The sequence below is a fragment of the Hippocampus zosterae genome, chromosome 4, assembly GCF_025434085.1.
Source record: "Hippocampus zosterae strain Florida chromosome 4, ASM2543408v3, whole genome shotgun sequence".
Lineage (NCBI taxonomy): Eukaryota > Metazoa > Chordata > Actinopteri > Syngnathiformes > Syngnathidae > Hippocampus > Hippocampus zosterae.
The window spans coordinates 5,789,685-5,804,427 of record NC_067454.1 but is presented as its reverse complement, the minus strand read 5'-3'; the positions used below and the strand labels follow the sequence as shown (position 1 = coordinate 5,804,427).

Here is a 14,743-nt window from a genome sequence, read left to right as displayed (position 1 = left end):
TTCCACAAATGTAATCTTTTATTTTTATGACTCTTTTTCTTGCCCAAATAAATCTTCATAATTTTACATTGCAATCAAATGACAGTAGAACATTGCCATGTGTACGGTGTTGTATTCCTTTTTGCTATGCACAATTAGCAAGGATGAACAGGAAATTCTGCTCATCGCCATTTTGAATTTGTTTTTGTGGACAGACTGAAGAACGTGAGACATTTACCGTGATTTTAGACCAAGAAGAGGGCGAAGGTCTGAAGTGAATAAAGATGAACTCACCGATTCACGAAAGCGCGCATGCTAGCCATTTAGCTTCAGGTGGTTGAAAAGCATCTTGTTCATATATTTTTTTCTTTCCCTTTGTGCCACAGCATTGGCTGAGGTCCAACCCGGTGTAAAGAGTCTGCTAGGTGCTAACTGGGCCACCGTGTCAAGGCCCTGGGGTAAACACAGCAGCAGCTGACTCGACTCTGGCTCGCAGCCACGGCCGAGGAGGCTTTTTTCTTTTCACCGTGCGCTCATTGCAGCCGCCTGTCAAAAACCCCTGTTTGTAGTACCATGTGGCCGCACTCGCTTGCCAAGCTTTCCAACCCCAGCGTCATCGTGCACTTGTTAGAAGGGGTCTCCCAAAAGTGCTGGCTGCGGCCCAGGAAATGTCACATTACGCTAAAAGCAACCGCGGATCGGCTTCCAACACTCAAAAGGCAACATCCCGGCCGCTTTTCTGAGCGCCGCGCTCCCGCAGGATCTCAATTATCTCAAGAAACAACCAGAAGAATAAGCGGTGAATTCCTCCGGGCCATTTGGCTTTCGAGTCAACTTTGTTTAGGAAGAAAATCTCTTCGACTACCTTTTTACACTGTTTAAACTGTTAATTAGACGGCAGCCGCTTTTGAAAATCATTGCTATGGTGGTACAGTTCAAGCTCAAAATGAATGAAAAATGGTAGTCTTTGAATACTATAACCCGTAAGGCCACAGATACGAGTAGTATAAAGTAGTACTACCACAAAGAGCCATTGCTATTGAGCAGCTACGAAGTTTTACATTGTATGTTCTGGTCTTGTAGCATTAAGCTAGTGGACTTGCGTTAGAAATGATGTGGTGTGGTTGAACATTTGGATGTTTAAAACAACGATGTTTCATTTTCTTTTGTTTCGTTTGTCAATGATCTTTGAATGAGAAATGAACAGCTTGAAGGAAGCATCCGTTGCCTCTTATTTGGAGAACTGCTCAACCTCGTCATCGTGCCTTTTGGCACAGCAGGATGTCGCGCTTACTTTGGAAATCCAACGTACCGTACTTTGTTACAAGAGAAACATTATTTGCCTCTTTAAAAATTAATGAAAAACAAATCTGTTCTTCTTTCTTGTTTTTTTATTCATAACTTCCATCTGTTACTGACACGGTGCTGCTCGGAATACCAAAGATGGTCAGCGCAGGAGCGGCCATTTCCAATTTTTCTCTGCAGTAATCACCCTAACGCAAAACCTCAGCGCTCGAAATGCCAAAGTGTGAACAGCACGAGAGTTTCAATGAAATGAAAAGACGCGGCATGACAAAACGAGGGCTGCTTAACTCATTCAGTACCAGCCAATTCTGGACCAAGTCTGAAAAGACGTTTAAAAACGTCTTTGGGAGTGAATGAGTTAATAGACAGTCATCTTGTGAACAGCCGTGTGGGCCATGGTGACTGCGGTCAGTAATTTCAAAAAGCCCACTTGGTAAATGATTAACGAGTACGCCTGAAAAATTAAATTATTAACAACGGAGATGACGTGGAGCATGGATTATTGCTCCAGTAGTGTTGTGGTAGCATGAAAGATCCCGCTTCTTCTGCCATAGTCAATACGGTAGCAGGTGCGTAACTCCGTTTGTGCGGGATTTACCTATTTAAGATCTCGAATCTCGTTACCTGACCAACATGATCATATTAATGTGTAACGCGGTTAGGCTAATTTTAGTAGCAGATTTGGGCTGGCCCAGCCCCCGCCGAGCCAGGTCTTGATTAGCTGAAGCCATCTGCTCTGACAAAGACCTCTCAGGTTCTGCTGCCCCGAATAAATGTGATTAGAAAACTTGAGAGGACGGTTTCCACATGTTACCGCGTCGTTTAGATAATTAATTTCAGCAGCAACGGGACAGTCCCGATAGATTTTTTTTTCTCCCCTCTCGCATATGCAAAAGGTCATCTTCACTTTTTAATGCAATGAGAAACTTGTACATTCCATCTTTAATAATTCATAATTCCCAAGTTGCCTGTACAAAGATATGCAAGATATGCATTCAAAAATGTTTCCATTCATCATTTTGCCTTTTTTTTAATTTTTCTTTTTTTTTGTGGGACCATCCCGTTTGCTGAAAAACTCACCTGCTCGTTGTTTTTGTGCTTAGAATGTACGTAATATCGGTATTGATTTGACACCGTCTGGTGAAATTTGGTGTCGCAGTGAGTTGAGGAGATTCTAGAAAAGTAATGGCATCTGGACGCAGTTGCAGGACAGTATAATCCACTGGGGGTAGAGTCGGTTACAAATTTTCACTGTTAGCAGCAGGCCTCGGTCCCGATACCGCGGACAGAAATGTGGATCACGTCATCCTTGACAAATCGGCGGAATTGATTGCGAAGCCTTTTTTTTTCCTCTATCATTGAATGTAGGTGGAGAACGCTTGCTGTCAATGCTTGATTATTTCAAGGATTCTCTGAAAGTTAAAAGAAAAATAGTTGACAAAGCTATCCTAACTTTGTTACTTACCAAAGCGGCAGCAACAAACAAAGTCTGTCAGATGACTTGCTGCACGTTATAATCCCTGTGCTGGATTAAAAATCATTTTTATGTTTTGTGGAGACAACGATGCGGTTGAATTTAATGATGTGGTCACTTCAGTGTGCGCTACACCAGGTTTATATTTAGTAAACCCTTTTAACCATTTAAACTCCACTGTTACTTCTCAGAAAATTGCAGTATAGTGGTAATGCTGTTTAATATTGTCCCAAAGTCACGCATGACCAAATCATCTGCTTTTATATGTTCTACTATGTTGAGTCAATGAGACATTTTCTGCTTGGCAGAAGTACGACGCGATCCCGTTCCTTGCAAACATGTGCTTTGTGTTGTTTGTTTCCTCTTTCAAGATCCCTGCTGTTTTTTGACCACTGCAACGTCCAGTAGAGACATTTGTCGGTCCCTGGAGATGAGCTCCAGATGCGTGACGGGCCCGCATCGTCGTGGATGGGAAGGGGGGTGCGGGGCGGGGGCGCGTTGGTCGGTCCCCAGGGGGCACTGGCCTGTCAGTGCTGGAATGCCCCCGGACACTTAACGCTGGCTGAGGGGAAACAGATACCTCCAGGAGAAATGGCTGCCATTTATCGATTAGGTCGTGAAGTGGAAGCTGTGAATTCCGCTTAGGGTGAGAACATTTGATAGCAGAAGTCACAACAGACTGACTTTCCTGATTTTGACCCGACGTCTCATTGTAACGTTTATCGGGCCTGAGCACTCAGCGGGGTATGAATACGCTTTTGGGGGGGCTATCAAACATACCTGAAAACTTATCGGTTTTGTCAAAGGGGTATTTTTTTTTCTTCCAATTATTCGATTTGGATTCAAGATCAAAATCTCCATCCATCCATTTTCATGAACCTCACTCAGTAGTACACCCTGGAAAATTAGCGAAACTTTTAGCAAACTTCCCAGATTGACTTGAAATTCGGTGGACACATTTATAAGTCAAGTGCAACTTTATTGTCAAATAAAAGGGTGGGGGAAAAATGAAGTTGTGTCCTTCAATGAACTCTCCTTTTGGAAATTCGTCCATTTGTAGGAATGCATTTTGGAGAGGTGGGTGATGCTAAATTGTGTCGAGCTGTTTTCTCTGCGCCATCTAATTTGGCAGGATGGTGAACAGACATTTCGTGAGCGAATCCCAGTGCTCGAGAGAGAGCGAGAAGCTTCGTCATTCGGCAGGGACTCAGTCGAGCTGCTGCTCCTTCACATTAAGAGGGTTCAGATGAGGTGGCTCGGGCAGCATCTCACCGGGAAGATGCCAGGGCAAAGCGGCCGGGTAGAGGGAAGTCTGGTCTTCCTTGCTAAAGCTCGCCGACCCTGCGACCTGACCCCGGGGATAAGCGGAAAAAGATGCATGGATGAATTTTCACAAAGTCTTACTTGGGAGTTCACCCAATTTTGACCAAAACGGAAGGAGATTTTCAAAATTTTGCCCTATGCCATTGAATGTCCACGGAATATGGCATCAACGTTTTAATGTCCTTTCCGAATTCAGAAATCTAAATTTAAATTTGAGAATTTGCTAAGAAATAGGGTGTCTTAGGGCCCCCTTCATGTCTGCTTGCATCTTAAATTAGATGCGTTTGTTTACGGTGAACATATCGTAGTTGTACGTATCGGCGTGATGAATGCACACTATCAGGTTTGTGCGAGGTGTCCGGCTGGCCATTAGCGTAGCAGTGAAGTGGATGCTCTCTCCAGAAAAAGAAGTGAGATATGCTTTGTATTTTTAGCTGCAGCTTTGAGGCCGAGAGATGCCCCGAAAAAGCCGCTTTGACTCGAATGTGAAAGCCTGGTCGTGGTTTTTATTGGGGTGCAAAATATTTTTTTAAGAACTATGTACGCGACTTCAGTGACATAGCTTTTCCATGTTGTAATCACCGTAATAGCACAAAACAACTGGGTTCAAAATCAAATTAAATGCGAGGGGGTGGGGGCACTGGCAGGAGTTGGAAAATCTGGCCTCAGAGGTCTTATTTTTTTCTTTTGCTGAGCGGTGTGGGAAAAGGGTTAACTTTATGCGGTGGCACAGATGTGATTCCCTAAAAATGTTTGTTCTGCTCGTGAAAGCCTCTTTGAACCAATGAGTGTGAACTTCTGGCCGCCGCGGCCTATAAACGTTGCATTTGTGTGAGGCAGCGAAAAGGGGGCCTGTCGACGTAATGGGCAGGGGGTTTGGGGGGGGGGGTGGCGGATGGGGCCTCCGCCGTCTGTGGAATGTGGTGTCTTGGTGAAAGGGCTGCGACTTGAACAAATGCGCTCAGTTTATTTGGCAAACCAGACTTGCGAGTCGCTTTGAGACTTGTTTACTCAGGAACAGATTATGCAAATGCGTCTTTTCCTGTTAGGTCTGTGTTGTAGGTAAAAGCTCCCATTTGAGCATACACAGCACCCCCCCTCTCGTGAAGTCCGGCCAGATGGATGTGAGAAGGGGTCAGCGCATCTACCACGCCATGCCAGGCCACAAAAACTTTCCGATAGAAGCAATAGGGGGGGGCAATTTCATCTGCGTGTTTTTAGCAGTATTGTGTCACTCAACCACCCCCCTACCCGGGTTAATGAAAACCAGCTTTCAGTTCTGTTTATGTTCAAACCAGACATATACACTTCATTTCCATTGCGGACACAAAACCAACTTTTTGCTACACGCCGGTTTTCTGCATTTGCGACTAAAAACGGACACATGAAAATTCAAGAGGGGTCCTCTTTGGTTTACAATAAAGTTCCTCCATTGGCGTGAAAAGAGTGAGAACGATTTTGTACTGAATTTGCCGAGTTGGAGTGTAAAACTCTTTTTCACCCTTCCGGTTAGTTATGCGGATTTATTGATTTTGTTTTTTTTGGGGGGGGGGGGCAGAGATGACAACCCAAGAAACATCATGAGTCCCTCCCCTCTAAATGAGCACCCTCGTTCATCTGTGGCGGTTTGATTTTTTATAATAACTTGGCGCACTTCTAACACAACGACATGGAGTTAGCTATCAAGCTATGCCTCCACCCCACCCCCCAAAAAAAAAAAATCTTCCCGAAGTATTCATAGATTTTGTGTTGTTTGGGCAACAATGTCTCTGCCTTGCGCACTCGGCAAGACGGCGACAAGAACGTGCGGCAAGGAGATTTTCATTCTCTTCAGCCACATCGGCAAAGAGGTTTTGTGACCAACTGCCAACCCCGGGAGAGTCTCTAAAGTAGTCCGGACCTTTACAGTTGGGTCCATAAATAATCAGGACATCGGCACAATTCTCATCTGGTTGGCTCCACACCAGGTCTGTGTGCACGGGAATCATTTTGACCTCAAAGGTTTTGAAAACTTTTCTCCTGCCCATTTTGTCTTTCTATTCTTTACCTTTGGTCTCTCTCGTCCTCCCTCTTCTATTCTTTTTTTTTTTTTTTTGTGGAGCTTTGTAATTGGAGTGATTAATGGTAGGGAGAGGTGATCTCGCCCGCGGGCTTGTTTTTCAGCGGTCTGTTTCAGAAGCGGTGCACTAAGCGAAGTCCGGGCAGGTAGAAACAAGCCCAGCCCCTGGACGTTTTGACCCCCTTGTCCCCGCCACTTTGTCTGTTCCCTCCAAAAAGGCAGAAATCCCCCCCTCCCCCCCCTACTCCTTAAGCCACAAACAGAATTGGATTGAGAAGGTAAGACATTCCCCCAAGGGTGTTGTTCTTTGCTCGCCACTTTTTCTGCTCCATAATTCTTAATGAGCGCATGAGCAGCGAGGAATGGACCATATGTGCCGGAGTGGCAACGGGATTTATATTTCCCTCACGCCGCACATGGATTCACAATTAGCTCGTGCCTTTTGTTGTCCGCTCACCAAGAGATCCTCTCCAGTTGTCTCCACCCCCCCGGCCCCCCTCAGTGCACCCTCCTCTTCCTCCTCCTCCTCAGCTGGCACCTATAAATGATTCGTGGCCCCCTGCCGAGGGATCAAGGCCCCAATTATTTGATTTGGATTACAGATCATGGCCCTACAATGCTCATTTGTACAGTCACGCTGAGAGGAGGCGCGTTCCGCTTTCTCCCGGCTGCCTCACAGATGGTATTTGACACTGAAGGCATCTTGTTGGTCCTGTAGATTACCGAACGGCCCGAGCGGGACAATATCAGGGGGTCAGTGGAGTCTTAGAAAGTTACGGTTTTGTACATTTATGCAGGTTTCAAAAAGGACCCCCAGAGACTGATAATTGACTGGTTGACTAAACCCGATGACATAACATTTCCGGGTCGATTTCGGCCCTCGCCCCCAAACCGTGTTGGTTTTCTCAACATATTGTCGCCGACCAATAAAGTTGGCAATTACTTGCTGTCAGCGGATTCCTGTAATTCCAGTACACCTCATCATCGCATATTGCTTCACCTTGACAAATTGCTGACTTGTGTGACTCGGCCCTGAGCCAAATTCGCAACCTGGGACTTGGGCATTGCATTACAAGTAATGGAGTGTTTGCACTAAGCAGCACATACCCCCCCCAAAAAAAAATACGGCCCAGGGAATACTCATTCTCAACCCCAAATGGACACTTTTTTAAAAAAAACACAATTGTATTGTCTTTTTAATATGTTTGCTCACCGCGCCTCACCATTTCTGGCCACCGCCCAGATTTCTTCGCCAGCACCTGGCTTGTTATTAAATTACTTTGGCAGCATCTGCTCAAACAATTTCCTCCATCTCTGCCCTGTTTTAACAGGCTAAAAAAAGAACTGTGAACGAGATGTTAAAAGTCGGCCATGGGATGAGAAAAAGGCCCCTTGTTTGCGTTTTCCATTTTGGGTGAACTTGAAGTGATACGGGATCGAGGTACCTTTCCTGGCTCCAGTTGCTGTGGTGATCGCCTAAATGTGCATATAATTCACTTGTTTGCTTTTTGTAAAGGTAGTTTCAATTGTGACAGTGGTTCTACTTGTTAACTGCTGTTTTTTTTTTTAACAACGATGTAAAAGTTTATTTTTTTTATGGGTGAGGTGGGATGGGAGGCGACACAAAAAAAAAAGGTTTATGGCAAACGATGCCTCAAGAGCCACACCTTTGGATAGATTCACACTGCAAGTCCAAGTTCCCGTTAATTGCCTCGATTCGATTGTTTTTTGTTTGTTTTTTCACGGTACATTTGAGTTTACACAATTTCAATATGGCTGTGTTTACACTGACAACACATTAAGCAACTCGTATGTGCAAACTAAGTAAATAATCGAGTCTGGTTGGGCAGACTCGGGTTATTTCGATGACAAGCTGGTACTGACATTGTTGATCTGGTTTGGGCATTAGCAGATATCCAATGTATGTATATAAAAAAATATATATATATATATATTTGGACAATACATTTTCCGAGAAACTATGACAATACAGTAATCCCTCGTTTATCGCGGTTAATGGGGACCAAAACCACCCACGATAAATGAAAATCCGCAAAGTAGCGACCAATTAACATATAGAGGTTTAAAACAAACAACATTTTTTTGTTTGTTTTTGTTTTTTAAAGTCCGCAAACAGTCCGGGAGAAGCTGCAAAACAACAGCGAGTCACATAGAGCAACATATACAGTACTGTACTCCATGTACTGTATATGGGGAAAAAAATTGTGAATATGTTTGAAAAAATCCGCGATAAACGAACCGCGAAATAGCGAGGGATCACTGTAAACGATATTGTTGATGTTTTTTTTTATTATGCCACTGAAATATTGATATTAAGGCATAATAATTTCAGCCCATCCTTTTTTAGTTCAATGAACTTGTAACTGGCAACTTGACAAGGGGCTACCATCTGACTCGGATAACAGCTTTTGGAATTTTGGCCAATATGAGCTTATTTGTGTCTTATTTTTAGCCAAAACTTTTCAGCTAACTGAAGAACAGCAGCAGACAAAATGAAAGTGTTGATTGTATCCGTGTACATCCGTGCAACAACGCCAAAGTACAATCCAGGGTGTTTGCAAGCAGATCCAAACTGTTCCCACGCTGATGCTGTGACATTCGACTTTGGAACTAATTCTATTTATTGTGCTTTAACTTTCCGTAATTTTGCAACCGTCGGAAAACATCGCTCAAGTACGCTAATTATTTCCTTCTCTGCTTCGACACTATTAGCGCCATGTGCTTCTGTGTCTGTATGCACGTGGGAGTCCCGCTGACATATGTCGGCAAACACACGTGAATAACATATTATCGAGTCCTTTTAATCATTAACAAAAATTCAATACCGTAATTATCATGAAAGGCTTAATGATACATACAGTATTTGTATTGTGCCACTTTGAAGCAAAAAAAATACAGAAATTGTGTGACTTGAACTAGACTAGGTAAATCCAACCTCGGGCTTTTGTCAATGTGTTTTGTTTTTGTTCAATACATATAAAAGGCAAATTTAAGTCACTGAATTTTAGGTGGCAGTTTTACTTACTGTCCCTTAGCTAAACTGTTCCATGTGGTAACTCATCATGCCTCTGCGCTTTTCCTCCTTCTTAAGTTAGCTTCAGGCCTGTTCTCATTTCCCCCCAAAATTTTCAGCCCCCAATAACTGAGTCCTTTTTAATTTTGCGTTGTGTGTCAAAAATGACCAAACAAATAAAACCATCCCTTAAGTGAACTCAGATATTGCTAAATATCCTAAAACTTAGATGTAGGTCACATCCTGCTTGTTTTTACACAGCTCTTTCCCTGAAAGAGAATCTTAGAGTTCCCAGATACAAAATGTCAAGGAACGCAGACTTTTAGTAGAATTAATGAGTAAGTGGCTCTGCCATCACACCTTTGTGTCGGAATGTCCGCGTAAAATCACACGCTGGGCTGACAGTGTTAAATCTGCGCGCACAAAATGGCCGAGGGCCTAATCTGCTCAAGGGGTCTGAATGTAACAAATGAGTGTCGTGATATATGTTAACACATGACTGTAGTCCTGCCTTGGTGTCAGCTTCCCATTCACAGCATATGATTGAGGATGATGAGTATTGACATATGCTGTGAAATTATGTCCGGAGGGGGCAGGATGGTGCCTGGGGGGGGGGGGGCTTTGGACCTCCCTGTGTTTGTGCATCCTGGGTTATTGATTTCGTACTTCCCCCCCCCACCCCATCCGCCACCACCCCTGTTCAATGCTTATGACCGAGGAGACTCGAGCTACAATGTGTGGCGGTGTGACGGAGGCTCCATACAAGATGACTCCAGGTTTGGCGAATGGCCTTTGGGCTCACTGGACTTCAATTTGTTACACCGAGGTTCAACATTAACGATGGCCCTCGGCTACAACGCTGCCGTGTCTCAGGCTACTAACCCATCTTCAGACGCTGGGCGTGAGAAAGCCCATATTACTTCGAGAGTTGTGACTAATAAAGTTGACCGCTCAACTGTATTTGAATACACCTCGCGGCTCGCCGAATGCGAGAGGTGTTAATGTTTAAGCTAGCAATCACCCACTACAAGTTAATAGTTGGAGACCCAACCAGCCATTATACGCGTTATATTTTTTAACAGTGGTACCTAACAGTATTTATAATTCCACATGCACCAGTGAAAATAGACATTTGATACTGGCATGTGCCTCCTCCCTGCTTTTCTGTCTAAAAGGGGCTTCTAAAGCTCATGAAATGCTAACAGAATTAGTGGTAGTGATCCGTGACATTTATCAGCCCAATATTGGAAACGAATGACGTCGCTTGCGTCGGTCCGATACTGCAAAATGAGGCCGATATTCAGGACGGAATTGAAAGCCGCGTTAAAATACATTTATGTACAACATAAACATTTTTTTACAAGTCCATGGTCCATTCACTTGAATGAGACTCGTAACAGAGGCTCTCATGACGGTCACCCGGCCAGACAGCCGTGGCACCACCTCGGGGGGGGCAGCCTGCTTCTGGGGCCGCGGGAGTCCTCGGAGAACGATGACGGCCAATGCCTTTTTCTTTGTAATGGTACTTTTACCTCAGTTTGTTACCGCACTTCCTCGGAAAGCGGAAATCGACTTTGCCCCCCCCCCCCAATGCGTGTCCGTGCCATTTATATAGAACAGCAATGGAGGAAAAGGGCATAAAATTGATGGCTTTTACAGACGGTGTAAAAGAGTGTCGACCGCCCACGCTCACACCCATTCCGTGTTGGTGCACTTCAGACATAGCACCAACATGGGCGGGGGGGTTGGGGGGGTTGTTTCACAAAAGGACTGCCTTTCCTAACAGTGTTAAAAAAAAGGCTCTTCTGATACTTCTGCAGGAGGAGGAAATTTCCCAGGTCAACTTTGCCATTCAGTAAGCAGAAAGGCACTGCATTCCATCCTCCATGCTGTTCTTTAAAATCCCATATGTTAGTTAACGCACTTTTTTTTTTCTGCCCACACTACTTTATTTCCACATTTGTTTGTAAAACATCCGCCTCTCTATAGCTTGCGATCGAGAGCCCAACCTACGACAAGGATGAAAATCACACAAAGCCTTGACTTAAGTCGTGCCTCTTCATCTAATAACAGCCGCACGATCAAATTGGAGAAGTGCTGTCAACATCCTGAGCGATCAATGCCGTCCATCCCCCCACTCCCCAAGCAGCAGCAGCAGCAGCAGCCATTAACCCTTCCTGTTCCGGCACGCCTGCCCCCTTCACTAAAATGGTGCCTTTAGACAATCTTTTGTGTAATGCTTGCGTTAGAATTGCCCTCCAGCTGCACATTAGCTCTCTAAATCATTGGGATTTGGAATATGTAGCCGCTGGAATATGCAGAGAATGTGTACCAAAATTTAACACCCTGTTTTTGAGTCTCAACGGACGGTTAAACCGGTTTTACAAGCCCTACCAATCACTGCAAATTGTATATTGTTGCTTTAAGGCACAAGGGAACTTTGGACCCTTTATTTCCTCCCTCGCTTGTCCCCCTCTTCATAAATGCAGCAACCAGCGATTGCTCACTTGTCATGTATTATTATTATTATTCTGATCCCTGATTTGGTGCCCCGGTAGTCTGTCACGTATGTCCATAATGTGATTAGGCCACCCACAGCCAGCCCGGTAAACCTGATAACTGCATGATAAGGAAACATCGGCTGACAAATCTTTTTTTGTTGTTTGTTTGTTTATTTCAAAGTCACATTATTTGAAAGTCCAGTCAGCCCATACCTGTGTGCGGGCATTTCTCCAGAAAGGACGATTCAAAACAGCTTTCGATGCATTGGGTATGAAATGATTCACAGATGGTTCAATTTGAAAGTGGAACGATTCCGTTGGACTCGGGGGGGATTACGATTTGATTTGATATCGTACGAATCAATTCGGGAGGGTATGATGCAATGTCCTGTTTGATGTCATTTTACAGCCATTTGAATGAAGTTGTCATTACCGTGAATGTGACAGATATAGCTCTCCGTTAAAAGACAGTTTGATATGCATATCGATGTATTTCAAAGTGGAACGATTCGGTTCAGAAAAATCGCAAAGTGTGATTTTTCAGACGCTTTTCTCAAAAATTTTGGTCCAACGCATTTTTCTGAATTTACAATGGCATGTATTTGCCTGCAAACCTTTTGAGACAGAAATCTTAGAGCGCCCTGGTTAAGATGCCAATTAAATAAGATGTAATTTGATCACTAGGTGTTAAGGTGACTGATCACGACGAGTGAAACTGTCAGTAGCCACCTGACTAAAAAGGGGACGTGAAGCGTTAACATTCCTTTTTTTTGGGACCAGAGTCTCCCTTCAAGAGCCAACATGTCTTTGCAGTCGACAGGATTCATGTTCTACTTGGAGTGGACCCTCTGAGGTCCAACCTCCTGTTCAAGATCAATTATTTTGAAAAGTCACCACAATCTGTGTTACGTTAAGTCGTATTTTTCCGGAAAAATTTAAACATTCCTGTTTCAAATGTTGGAATATGTCACATGTGAAATTAGTCTCAAATTAGACAGGCATGTCCACGATATGACCTAAACCAATATCTCAATATTTTTCGGCTATATCTTTGATACACGATAAAGATCTCAGTTTTCTACTGTAAGTCACTATATGAACTATGAATTTCTACAACATTAACTGGGTTTTTAGGTGAAGTGTTTTGTCACCGCAGCCGTGATCTTGTTACAATTTGGACTTATGTTTGTCACATGGAACTGAATTGGCGAACAAAGATACCAAAACACATGTGCCCAAAAGCGTTTGAGCATGGGCAGGGGAGTGCGAGAACAGAAAAGAGTGAAAGAAGCGAAACTGCAAAGAGAATTTCAAAACGCTAACAACATTTTTCCGCATTTATTACCAAACAAAGCCCAGTGACGCCAAACATAAAGCCAGACCCGCAATGGAACGGTCTCACTCTGTATCACAGCACGCTAGTGAGTTACCAGACTTGTGCGCACCAGCCAAAAATAAATTTGCGTTCTTAAACAAAACAGCTAGCACTCGATCTTAACCCTTTCACGCACCAAAAATGAGAACCTGATAACATGATTAGCTGTCCGCTGTAGTAGCCGCTGTCGCTGAAAGGGTTAAAAGCTGAAGGTGTTCAACTATAAGCAGTCAAGACTGAGCAAGAGATTCAGTAGTCTCACTCAACCCGGTTTTATTAATACCAAGTCAAAGTCAAGATTTTGCCAAGCAAGTCCCAAATCCTAAAATGGGCAACTTAAGTCTGACGAGAGTCCGCCTGCTAGCATGGGTTGCTAATCTTCATTCATAAGATGACATTACATTTGGTTGTCATTTCCTACATTTTAAAATATGTTTAAAAAGATAAGCACGGTGCTCGAAGCCGACATCGCACGGAAACTTCTTTATACCTCGCGCTGGCAGCGACCACGCTGGGTCACTGCGGCCATTCCGCTCGCCGTTTCCCTTTTCGACTCAATCGCAACCCACACGTGTCGTTTTGTTTTGCAGTTTCTGTCCAGTTTCTCTTTATTTTCTGGCCTATTCTGGTCGCCGTTTCAGTTTTTTTTTTTTACGATGCCGATCAAGTAACAAAGCCACAGCGACGACAATGCATGAATGGCCCTGGATGACTGGGTGATGCATTTCATTGTTTTGGGAAATGGGTCAAGAATGCCGAGGCGATGGTGGTATGTGTGTGTGTGTAGGCAGGGTTCGTCACACATACACACGCCTACGCCGCCGCTAAGCTAGCTTGCTTCAAAGCAGCAGCTATGAACTTTGCGGTCTGTATTCCCTCCTCCGTGGTGACGAATAAATGATCGTCAAAGAGGGGACCTCTCCGGGGAAAGCTGAGTACGTCCTCGCAGCATGTGACTAAACGGACCAATCGGAAGAGTATGCGCGCCGGATTCTACACGCGGCAACCATTTGTGAATTGTGTGCGCAGCCATGTGTTGCAGACGCATCGGTCAGGTGACACAATGCGACCGTTGTCACCCCTGCGTATGCGGGAGCATAAAAGAGGCCTTTCGACTTTGTCCTGCGTTAAAGTCAGGACCCGCATAGCCTGCGGATCGGCTGCTGTTTTTTCTGTCAACACGTTTGTGGTCCCCCGAAGGTCATCGAACCTACTAAGACGGTCGTCGCTTTTAATGAAGTTACACTCGGGAGCATTGCAAACTGTATCAGTTTGTGATTTTTTTTTTAAAACTCATTATGCAATTGGTATGACATCACTACACAGAAATCGGGAAACTGTGTAATTCTGTACTTTTTTTGTTGTTGATTATTTCAGTTAAAACTGAAGGGGAAGGCTAATTTCATGCACATATTTTTAAAAATATACCTTTGACGCCACGATAATAACACTTCATTCAACTTCTCATGGAAATATGGAAGCAAATTGTGTATTTCCTCTGCTTCTGTACGTTTTCCCATCAGTTAGATACACTCTATCATGTATTTACAGTGTAATAACGTTGATATTATCATGTATCGTGGATGGGTGTTCGTGCAAGGTATCGATTATCGCACGCTTAGCTATCATTGGTCTTGTACGTGTAAGTTTGCGTGTCCACATTTTGAATTTTGCCTTATGTGGATTCTGAGTT

At 44.0% G+C, this 14,743-nt stretch overlaps 1 protein-coding gene across 1 annotated transcript in view; it reads left to right on the top strand.

Annotated features, from left to right (window-relative positions):
- The window catches only part of LOC127600010 (AT-rich interactive domain-containing protein 3B-like), a 72,303-nt gene that overhangs the window by 19,924 nt on the left and 37,636 nt on the right, over positions 1 to 14,743 (top strand). The gene's annotated exons all lie outside the window — the stretch shown is intronic.